We start from the raw sequence: 12,529 nt of genomic DNA on the forward strand, positions 1-12,529 counted from the left end.
TAACTCAACTCGTGACCCTCTCGCTCTAGTCCAGACACAGGTGGATTGGATTGGCCATCAGGCTCAAACAATCCTCACCAGAATCCAATCAAACAATCACTCCAGGTAAACAATTCTCCAAACACATTCCACATAGGAAAAACAAGGAGCAGAAATAGTTTTCTCTTTCATTTCTCTCTGTGCACCTCTGAAAAATCCTGAGAGTGAGAGAAATGTGCTTGCCACAGTGAGGCTCATGTGCTGTGCTCCTCCTCACTGCAGGAAAGCTGCTGAGCACTCAGGGGAGCTGTGGGAGCAGGTTCCAACCATCCTGCATGGGGACAAGATGCTGCTGCCTGGAGCAGTGGCGTGCAGAGGAGGCAGCCTGATCCACAGCAGCAGCAGGATCCTGGGAGAAGTTTGCAGCAAGGTAAGCCAACACAATGTCTTCTTGCAGGGATGCAGCAGGAGCTGGGATCTTTCTTCCTTCCCAAGAAATGCAGTCTTGCCTCTCAGTATGACTCAGAGCTTGTCTTCATTTCACTGGCTCCCAGTTAAGTGGTCTAAGTTACACCTTGTGGGGCTCCCAAACTTCCAGAATACATGCATTGTCCCCAGCTCCCATGACAAAGAGGCTGTGGATTAGGAATGGAGTTATTGGATGTGTTTTGGCAGGGGACTGGGAAAAAGTTTCTGTCTGGTAAAGTCAGTCCTTTACATCTCCCACTGTTGAGCTGCATCCTTGGCCATATGTTGCCACATGGAGAGCACAGATCCTTAGTGGCTCTAACACAATTCTTTCATATTATTTAAAAATTGCTCCTTGAGCCTGTGTTTGACCTGCCTTTAGAAGGCCTGTCTCTACTACTTCTCCTAAAGATTGCTTATATGAGTTGTACAGAAGCCTTCATCTCCACAAAGTTGGGTTTCTTTTAAAAAAACACCTCTTTCCTCGACCCTGCAAAAGGCCATTGGTGTCAGACTGTGAACTGCACACATTAGAAAACAAACTTACTATACACAGAAATCAGAGCAAACATAACTACTAAAAAAGGCTCCATTAAATCTTTTGTCATGGGACATCTGAAGCTTTTCTCACATAAATGAGCATCTTTCCACTTGCTGCACTAAGAGCTGGATCAAGACCTTGGTTTTTGTCCAAGTTTTCAAGTGCAGCATTTCTCCAGAACAGTCACCTGTGTTTCAGGGGAGAAAGCAAGTCCCAAGAAAAGAAGGAAAGTGGAAGGAATTCCATCACATTACCCCACTGATAACCAAACTCCCTACAGCAGAATTAACAGATTCAAGCTAATCAACAGTTCCAGTGCATCTAGCCCTCTGGTCCAGTTTAAAGAAGTAGCCACTGCTGCTGCTGTTTGCATGGCATTTCAGTCCAGTGAAATGCTTCTCTAAGCTGCTTTTGGGAAAGCAGATGTAAGCTCCTCACACACTTAGATGTTTCTGAAAATCTACCCTGTTCATGTTAATTAAAAGGAGAATAACTCTCATTACAGATCCTAATTAGCACTAGATTCGGCAGAGGGTATCATGTATGTGATGTTTAATGAGTATGAGGCAGATGTTACTCATCTCACTTAACATGCAGCTGGCAGAACTTCTTCTCACAGAGTACTATGGTGAAAAAGAACCAGCTACAATAATCTGTGCTTTTCAGAAGTATTTCTGGCTTGCTGGTTTGGGGTTATTTTTTGTACCCTTTGCCACTAATTCCTGAAGATCCAGCTCAATTTTTGTGGAACTAGAAGAGCCCCACTTTTTTTCTGGGACTGCTGCATGGCTATCAAAGAAGAAGGCAAAGCTGCAAGAGGTTATTTTTGTGAAGTAAAAGGGATAGAACACCTCGGAGCCAGGCAAATGCTAGTTGACAGAGGTACACACAAAATTGCTACTGCCCATCTCAAAATTTTCTCCAAATTCTTTGTGGCTACAGCTGTGCCCTATGACTGCCAGCAGCATTAAAAAGTTATATCATAGGTATATCTGTCTGGTGATTGAGAGCAAATAAATCAGCCAAACAATAAATATCAGCCAAAAATTCTCCCTTTCAACGGGCTGCTCCCCTGTCAGAAGAACCTTGTGGCTGTTGTGGTGGCCGAGCATTAGTAGCAGCAGGCTGTGCCTGGCTGAAACCCATCCATCATGGCAAGCAGTCCCTCAACTCTTCAGCACTGGCAGCAGTAAAAGAGCATGCTATTAAATATGAATATCTTATGGTGTTAAGCTGCCACACTCTATAAATAGCAAGGCATTCATTTTAATAATTTTATTGGAATACGGAAGCCTGGAAATATCTTGCTTTGGGATTTGAATATTTATTGCCTTTTGCAAAGTTCTACTGATTGGTAAGCTTCCCTAACTGGTTAGCTGCTTCTTCTATCAAAAAATAATTTTATTTTTCTCAAGTACTGCAGAAATCTACTGTAGAAGTTGCAAACAAAAAGACATCTGCAACTTAGGCTTTATAAGAAAAATACATTTTTAAAACTGGGTGGAATTTTGTGTGGATTTAGCCAAAAGGCTCATTTTTTTACTAATGTAGTTAACTGAAGGATTTATAACAATTAATGAAAATAAATTATAATAATCCTTTGACAGTCTTTCCTGGAACATCAGTTATTCTTCTGAGTGTTTCTCTCAGCAACTACGAGATGCAGCTGCACTCACCTTGAAAATTGTGTTGATGCTTGCTCAGATAAGCGATTCTGCATTAAAGTGACAAAGAACTACAGTTAAAATCTGTGGAGGAAGAGAGCAAGAGAAGCCACAAAGTTTCATTTCTACTGTAGGATTTTGCTTTCTTTGTTGCTTTTTCTCTCCCCATTCTCTTCCCTTTAGTCAGGTCTTGCAGGAGGGCCTTAATCAGTTACCTGATTGGCAATTGCCACTCCAGAATAAAACATTTTTCTAAAGGGTGGCTCAGTTATCTCCTAGCCCCCCCCACGAGGCTACAAGTGTGTGCAGAGGCTCTGTACTGACCTTTTCAGAAAGACATGCTAATTCACCTTCTGCATTTGTGATGAAGGCTTCCTCAAATTTTGTAGCAGAGGCAGTGTGTTCTTCAGTGCCAGTCATGGGAAAAGGCTGGCTTCAGGTTTGCAACAAACTTAGTTTCAATGCAGCTACTTAATAAAAAGATTTTTATGCATGCCCTGCACCCCTGTAGATTTGCCCAGCATTGTTCCTGGGTTCAACCACGTGCTCTACAGAGCTGGTCAGAGACACAAGTATTTAACAATGATACCAAAGAGTGCAGAGACAAGGAGAAAACCACTGCTCCTCTTTTCTCTCCATTTTATTTGGAGGAAAGAACAAAATGGAAGTGTACAACTCTAATAAGAAAGAAAAAAACATTTTCCTTCTTACACAAGAAAATTACACAACTTGGTTTAGTAGCTACTTTGCAACATACCCTGTTTCCTGCCCTTTAATACTCAAGGGACCACAGAAATCAGAGTGCTTTTGGTGAGCTAAGACGACTTAATGGTAAAGGAGAGTGCTACATTTCACAGGAAGACAAGGGGGTCAAGAATAACAGCTCTTTTTCCAATTTCATATCGGCTTCTAACTGGGGAGGAAGGACCATTAAGGATACAAAGCACATTTTCCCTGTCCCAGATGCAATGTTTTTTCTATTTGCTCTCTGCAGATTTCCCACTCCAAGAGCAGCCTTATCCTCGTAACCATGGAAACCACTCATGGCAAATTCCCTCAAAATGCAAAAGCAGAAGGATGGAAAGGAACAAATATTTTAAGAAGGTTGCAATGAAGAGAAAGACAGCTTCCTGTCTTCATAAATGCAAGACAGGATAAAAATCACAGTATCCTCATGCTTAAGGGCTTGCCATTAAGGATTGGCAACCTTCCTCACTGGACAGCTGGCATCAAAGTCCTCTGTTTCATCTTTAACAGTGCTGTTGTACTCTGTGAAGATTTGCACAGTGTCAAACCTTTTCTGAAGATCTGGGAGATCAAAGGACACAACAATGAATTTCCATGGCAGTATCTGACAACCTTGCATTATGCCTAGGGCAGATGTGCTTTGAATTCAAAAGAGTCACTTTATTTCAAAAATAAAAAGTAAAGATACGAATGAAATCAGAAAAGGTAGAGCTATATCTGAGCATACCTTGGTCCACCTAGTTTAGTTTTCTGTTTCCAACAGCATCTGTAAATGAGGAAAAAACTAGTGCCACTTGGAAGATGCTTTCACAGTAATATTCACCCCAGCCTTAAGGGACTCCCTGAGTTTTCTGTAGTTTATCTAGATAATAAGACTCAAAGAAGCTCTATTCCAAACACTTTTTCAGGCTCCTTTCCAAACCATCCTTTGGCAGACAGTACAACAAGCCTCATTGACTTCACAGGAACAGCCACCTCCTGTTTGCATTGAGCCTGCCTCTTACTACTGTCACTTGATGGGCCACAGTTCTCATGCAAGAAGAAATAAAAAGAACTCAATCTCTATTCCCCTCTTCTGTGTCACTCATGATTTTGTATATCTCTATCACACCATCCATCCATCCTTGGAAAGGGACAATGTATATTTCCTACTTAACTGTTCCTTGAAAGGTATCATCTCATCATACCTTTCTTCAGACTTCCTCTGTTGTGATATATTCGAGAGGAGAGGAACAAAACTGCAATGGTGGGGTGTGACCCTTGGAGTCACGATTTTTTATCCCTGTTCTCTTTCCACAAAGATCTTTTATTCCATTGCTACTGAGTACTAGCTGACGGTTTCATGGAACTATTACAAACCCACAGTTTCACTCTTACATAAGAATAACAAAGTGCTAGCTCAGCATATTATATGTGAAGCTAGGATTGATTTTACTCAGGAGTTACATTTTACCCAGGAATTTCATTTGCTATTTTACTATCCATCTCTCAAATTCAGGGGATCAGTCTTCAGCCTACCCTTGAGCTCCCCCAGAACACTTGGGTAATTAGTACAAGCCCTGGCAATCTGCTAATTTTCATGTTGTTTATTTGTACTTCAACCTGTTCCAGAATTACTTCCAATTTCAGGCTGAGCATTTGCTGAATTACTGCTAAAAAGAATGGCATAGGGGATCTCCCCAGCTTCTTCTACAGTAAGCAGACACAAATTATTATGTCTGCAGCTGTCTTACCCACATGGCTAACAGATGACCCTACTGACCTTCTGGTGAAAGTTTTGTTCTTGGTGTTAGGCCCTGCAGCCTCTCCTCCCCCTCCAAGGGCTGTTCAAGGCTGGCTCTGAGATGGTGCAACTGTGTGACCTGACTGCTGGGAGCCCAGCTGGAAGAAGCCTTGCTGGGGCTCTCTGCACCTTCCAGTGCATTTAGCTCAAACCCTTGCTCTTGGTCCCTGCCCAAGCTATGATGAAGATGGCCCTGAGTCCACTCTTGCCTATCACAGACCCAAATATGACCCAATAATTGAACTTCCCAATTCTGCACCTCCTTGTCACAACAAACTCACGTGTCCAGCTGGACTCCTGGCTGCCCCTGGACACCATCACCCAGCCCACTCTGTTCTCTCTGCGTGGGACCCACTGTGAGGGCACTGTCCTACTTTTCTTCACCTTCACTCCTGGCTCCCTATACCCCATGCAGCATCCTCAGCCACATTACTGCTTGGCAGACAGGCTGGAGAGAGAACCAAGTCCTTTTCTTATCTGATTCTCATATTTATATTATATTATCATCATAAATTTCAAATCCACAATGGCCAAACCTGAGGAATGGTTTTGGAAAGAGATGTGGAGAGGAGGAAAAAAGGGACCTCCAGTTTATTCTGGTGTTAGGAGAGAAGGCTCAGCTGCTGCATACACCACACACTATCCTCGTGCGTGACCTCGGTCTGGCTGTTTAACTGCTCCCCGTCAGCTCCTCTTGCTCTTAAAGGGGATTAAACTTTTCTCCTGAGAACAAAAGAATGCTCTCTCCTTCCTTCCTTCCTGTAACAAATAGCAACAGCCCTGACTACAGCTAGGAAAACTTGGAAGATTGCCATTAACTTTAGCAAGTCAAGAAAGAGGTTTCATTTACAGGCCATAGACAAGATGAACTTTCCTGTAGAAAATCTACCAAAAAGATAATGGTCCTCCTCCGTGTTCAACATGCATAAACAAACTAGCATGTGGCTGGACATCAGATATTCCTAACCCTTGTCAAGATAGACTCAAACTTGAAGAAAACAGCTTTTCATGCTGAAGCAGCTAAAATTTACTCATTAATATATATAATATTGTGTCAATGTAGCCAGCTTGTAGCCTCAGCTAGCACATCTTCCCTTTTAAAAATCTGTATTTTGGCAACAATTTTACTATGCCAATCAACAAAGGAGACGGCATATAGTTTCCTACTGACTATGCTTTAGAAAATTCTCTTCTACAATACTAATTATTAAATGGCCTTCAAAAAGAATGCTAATGCAGTATTGATAATTCTGTGTTGAAATATATACAGAAGTATAAAAAGTTAAAAAACAAAAGTCAATCTAAGCTCTATTGCCATGTCTCAGCAAGCTATAAGTGAAGAGCAAGGGGAGCAGAAGCAGGAAGAGCACCTCAGAAAGACAGGCTTTCAAATCAGCAAGTTTTATTGGTATAAACCTTCTTCCCTGATATTAAAATATCTTAAAATTTCTCCTGATTCTATATAAAAAAACTAATTAAGTTTTATGGTGCTTTGCATTTTAAATTTTATTTTTTCCCCCTTCTGTCCTTCCTTTTTCTTTTGTTGCAGCCTTCTTGGTGGTAGTGACAGGAGAACAGCAGCGAGAAAAAAAAAGCAATACAAACATCAGGTGGAAAGAAAAGAAAAATCAGAATATATCTTATAATAAAACTGTTCAGGATAAGAATTGCCCTAAGAAAAGCCTTGCCATAATGACATGTATAGAAATATATGGAAAACCAGGCCAGAAGGCTGAAAAAAACAATTATGATTGTTTTAAATGGCAATGATTTTAGTAATGATTTTAGGAACATAGTAAATCTTCTGAAGGAAGACTGTATTAAAAATTTGACCTTTTCTCCCTCCCATCCATATAATTTCCTATTAATATAACCAAACCCTATACAACTTTTGGCTCCTAAAGTTTGCATCTGCTAATGTTTAGCTCAGCTTCCTAAAATAATTACCTTAAATCAGAGTCCAGTACCATCTCTAAGATTAAGCAGCACTGGTATTAACAGGGTAGAATGAAAACAAACATGATAATTGTCTCACTTTCAGCTTTTAACATTAATCCTGCATTTGAATGTTCTGTCTTTGCTTCTGAACAGGGAACTTCATACAGCATCCACCCAGAGTATGGGAAAGGTTATTGATGATAGTAATTACAATGGATCACAAGACACTCTGCAGCTCTGAATATTAAATGGAATAAAGACTTGGAATCCTGGTCTAAAAGGTTCTCAGAAAGGGCTTTTTCTACATAAATGCCTCAGACTACATGAACCTAGGACACAGGCCACAGTCAAAGGAAGTGGGCCTAAGGGGTCAGTATTTTTCATTGCATGTCATATCCTTTCTCCTAGGTCCTTGCCATTCAAAAGGTTTAAATTGCTGCACTGGATCTAAAGAGAGAGATACAAAATCCTTACCTTAAATCTGCAGGCTGGTGCATGAAAGGCAATGCATTTAAATTGGGTGAGCAGCAGATCCTGCTACAGGACCTGTGCTGACGCTAATTTAGAGGAGAGTTACTTGGGAATAGCTTGGTATATAAATACCATGCTGGATTGCGCAGAGCACATCTCAAGTCCTGATCTAAGCAGAAATTCAATTTCACCACTTCTTGAAGTGTAGCAACAGCCAGGTGGGAAGCTGCTTTTCCCACCTGGGAAATCACTGCTATGCTCTAGACAGCTTACTACAGGCTTTAATTGCTCAGAGTCACACTTCTTCCAGATGTGTGCCATGCACATCTGCTTTAACCAGGAATTCGACATCGAGGAGTGCTGTAGGTGTCTGTGTGTCTAATCTGCAGCAGTTGTAAGCAGTGGACAGCTATTTTTAGCACAGCAGTCCCATAGGATGTGTGTTAGGCTGGAGGCTGCTTCAGCAACCAGAACGATAACAGGACTGTACACAGCGAGCATAATTTCCCTCTTCAGGCTAATTAAGTGTATTAGGGAAGGCTTCCAAGTGAGAGCATCTAACTGCATATAGAATGAAAGATATTCATTTGCCTTTGCAGCTATTAATGAATCACCATTTAGATGCCTAATAAACTTGCACGTTAAATTCTAATAGCCTCCTGCTTCCTTCATTAACCTGAACCATTCTATTGATGAAAACCCCTATTTTTATACTAGGCACTACAGTGCCTGATACTCCCTGATCAGGCTAAAAACCCTGAGCCTGAATCTGCAATCTCAGAGCCACCTAAAGTGGTAATTCCATCTTTTCTATTTATCATGTCCATTTAACTGCTCTGCACCTTTCCTTTGACTCACTGAGATATACATTTCTCTGCCCTATTGCATGCATCATAAAAATCCTGTTTGGCATGATAGCCCTATGGAAAATAATGTCTGTTTTCCACTTAAATGCCTGCAAGGTCTTAAGCCAAAGCCCCATAGGTTCACAATATATTGCCACAGTATCTGTTACTGTATCCCTTGACTGGCATTCTTTGCTCCTGTTCTGCTGGTATCTGCTTACACCCATTAGCAGCCAGCCTTTTCTCCCCTCAGTCATGCATCTAATCACCCATCCTCCACAGCTGGCCTGCCACCTTCATCATTTCTCACGTTGTTAAGCACGAAGGAGACAAATTGAATTACAAGTCTTCTGACAGCTCAGAAGCTGCAGTTCCACACCTTTCAGTGCGGATTGGGTAAATGTCCCTGCTGTCTCCTCAACTTGAGGAATGGGACTGTCAGCCCTAAACCCAAGGATGTTATGATATTAAGTAGAAATGAGAAAAAAATTGCTCTGAGACACTTACTGCTTGCACATTCAACATGCCCAGCACCAGTGGTCGTGCAGGCTCCGTGGTGATGCCACACTTATCAAATACCTGACCTCCTCACAGGTCTTCTGCCAGGGAACACCTCCACTCGTCTACTGGCAATGATCATATTTATCACCTGGAACCACAGGTTATATGACCAATAAAGGTTCGAATTTGTGATTATTATAATGTCAGCTTGTTTATTAGATTAGTTATTTACTAACTCTACAGAAAGAGGGTGCCAAATAAGTAAATTCAAGTGAACAGCCCATTGACTTCTAAAAACAGTTGGAATCAGAGAGGAAACACAAGGAAATCCTCCAGCCATCAAAGCCTGTAACTTGATTATTTTTGGAAACTACATGTGACTAGATTATGTTATTTTATTCTAAAACCTAGGGCAACATTAATTTATCATAAATACCAATGCCACATCAGTGCTCTCTAGCAGCTGAGCCATCAAGCAGCTATACTTTCCACAACAAGCTAACTATACTCTTAACTCACATGCTATAAAAAGAATATATCCCCAGGCATACAGTCTTTAGGCATTTCTGGAATGTATTTCTCTAAAACAGAAAAAATCATGCTAATATCAGGAATTGCTTGTAAAGATGAGGCTTATCATAATAAGCAAAGCAGGGAATCTCACTGTGAATGAAGCAGGGTGGTCATCAGTCACCCAAGTGAGCATCAGGCATGACATATCTCATGTCAGAAGGCAGCCCAAGGAATCCCTGCAACAACTCAAGAGTAGGACTAGAGGCAGCCACTCTTGTAGTCCACCTTAAAAATGCTAAAGTCCTGGATGGAGCTGAAAAAGAGCCCTTGGTTGGAGGTGAATGGTCAGGGCAATCCAAGCCTGTGAGGGCCCTTATGGCCATCACCTGCAGCCATCTGGATTTTTAATCCGACACATATGGGCATGAAGCATGCCTGGTAAGGTGCATGTGGGAATAATTGAAACAGAAGCTGAATTCCTAAACCATTTACATGAGCTGTGCAGTGCTTTGAAGTGGCAACCACAATCAATTTTGTTGCTGCAAAATACCTGTTTCCATAAGGTTCAGCATATTTACTTTATACAAAGGCACCTGATCATACCAGAAATCTCCTTCTTTCAACAAAACCAGCCAGGGCTGGTAACATTCCTTGCAGGATACTGGGTGAGGAACATTATGATTCAGCACCCAGACAGTGCCAGACCAAAGCTTTCTGACAAAGATGAATTATTTCAGCTTCAAGACTAAAACTATTCCTGGAGACGTCCTCTGTTTGCATTACAATCCTTCATTTATTTCTCATTCCTTCTCCTTCCAAGCTATCCCTGTGCCTTCTGCCCTCCCTTTGACATACACCCACTGCTTGTTTTCCTCTCTGAAGGTCACTTTGAGATGGCTGGATGCACATGTGCTATCACTGTGCTCAACCACTGAAGCCAGCTCCCATAAGACAAAGGGAAACTTGGCAAAATCTGGGACATTTCTCTTCTGAAATAAGCCCATGTTCATTCAAAAGTCATGGAATCTGTTCAACTTAATTTTAATGGCTACAATCCCTATTTTCCCAATAATAGGCAATGGTTGTTTTGCTGGTGGTGGTGCTGATGGTGTTTTTTTTCCATTTTACATAACAAAGTTGGCTTCTGGTACATGTAATTATTTCTATTTCCAGCCTGCTCAGTACAAGGTGATACAGCTAAACAAAATTACTTGCAGATGGTTTCCAAGTTGAACTGCAATGCCAAATGAAGCTACCTTACTAATGGAAATTATCAAAGCTGCTTGGAACCCCCAGAATGCTGGAGGAATTTTAATGTGACTGCACAGAGAATTGTAGAGAGGACTAGTGGCTCCAAGGAATTGAGAGCCTCCCGTGAGTTGCCAAGGGATCCAAAGGAAGCTCAGTACCTCACAGATCTTAAGAACACACGTGCTGCAATTGTGGCCAAGCATTGTTTTTTACCAGGTTGTGTCAGAAACAGCTGTGCCAGAGGCACATGGAGTGCCAACAGATACTGTAAAACATTTTAGTCAGGAATCTTCTAGTTTTTGAAGTTCGCTGGAAAATACATAGAGCTGGTGCTGGGATGTTTTTAATCAAGATTCCCTGTTCACATTTGGGGTTTCTTCTTGCCAGTGAAGAAACCTATTATCAGCTGTGACTTCTATCTAAAAGTTTCTGAAAATTGTTTAGCAGAATTTGAGGACTAAAAGAAGGATGGTTAAAGTCATCTCCACAGCTCGTGCCAGGCTGGGCTCTAATCCAGTATTTTCTGGCAGAAGTGGGCACTTGTGCAGCTGAGAAATTGTTTCCTACCAGCCAGTTCTTCAGTTCAGTCATGTAGGTAGCCTCACAGGACAACTTTACTACTCTGAAAAGTTAGACAAGGTATCTTCAGAAAATAAGGAGCTTTTCTCTAAATCCTTACCTGAGCAGGTTCCCTTAACAGCAGTCTGTGAAGAATGACAACCCAAACCTCTGCAGCGACTCCTCTCCTGCAGTGCAAGGCATCAGCATGATAGATGTCCTGCTAGGACAAAAACCAAGCACTGCAAAATCCTGTCTCAGCCAACTCCTGTGTTCCATCTTCCCTTCTGTGATACCAAAATTCAAGCTGTTCTTTCTCTCACCAGAGCACAGTGGGGTTATATACATTAACTGTAAGAAACAGAGGCATGATAACAGGGTTTGGAAAGCCCAGGAAAGTCTGATTTCCTACAGCTCAGTTGTAAATGCATCCCACCAATCTTCACTGCTGCTTTTAGGCAAATAGGAATTCTCAATTTCTTACATCTAGATACATTATGTTTATTACCTTGGTATTTTGCCCTTACCTAAATTCCCCAATGTATGTATTACTAACAGAGTTAATTAGCATGAGAATGGGTTTAGAGCAAGAAGAAATTATCTGACAGCACTGAAGATGGCAATGGTTTGTGTGCTATAAAACTTGAGAACTGCACTTCAGGGTGTGAATATTTCCACAAGAAAGCAATTACATTGATGAAAGCTGATCAGTAAAACAGCCTGAATAATTTGTGTATATGTGGGGAAAGGAGTTCAGAGATAGATGACTGGAGCAGGAATGCATATTACAGGAAGCAATGAGAAAAAGTTATTTTTTTCCTCCTTTTTTATTTTAGTTCGATACTGAGCTACAGATTATTGCTGCTATGAAGAATGGACATGGAATCCAAGACTGAGTTTTCAAAAAGTAGTTAATTTAGCTAAAAAAAAAGAGCCTGGTGGACAAAACATAGCACAGTGTGATTCACTTTGTCTTCATTAACTCTCCTATGATTTGGCAACACTATAATGTCAGCGTATTTCATGACTTGAGAAATAAAAACCAAATTATTTTATCATCGCTGCTCCTGCCAAGAGACACATACCTCCTGCTCCTTCCCTAGACACCAGCACACTTCAGCTCTGCTCTGCTCAGGCAGCTCATAGCAAGGTCTGGCACACATGATCCCCATGAGGTGTGCCAAGGGCAGAAGCCAAAGTTGCAGAGAAAACACAGACCAGCTTTTCAAGGACAACCCTTAGGTAGGAAGCATCTTGGCATTGCATGAAG

General features: G+C 41.4%; 1 long non-coding RNA gene across 1 annotated transcript in view; it reads left to right on the forward strand.

Annotated features, from left to right (window-relative positions):
* LOC146768276 (uncharacterized) overlaps positions 1-4,464 on the forward strand; it is a 30,679-nt gene extending 26,215 nt beyond the window's left edge. The window contains exons 3-4 of the long non-coding RNA XR_014953335.1: positions 262-409; positions 3,647-4,464. This is a non-coding gene — a long non-coding RNA (uncharacterized LOC146768276). The remainder of the gene's footprint in view (positions 1-261; positions 410-3,646) is intronic.
* Positions 4,465-12,529: the final 8,065 nt, after the last annotated feature.

This window comes from Lonchura striata, chromosome 2 (assembly GCF_050655825.1).
Source record: "Lonchura striata isolate lonStrDom1 chromosome 2, ASM5065582v1, whole genome shotgun sequence".
In the NCBI taxonomy this organism is placed as follows: domain Eukaryota; kingdom Metazoa; phylum Chordata; class Aves; order Passeriformes; family Estrildidae; genus Lonchura; species Lonchura striata.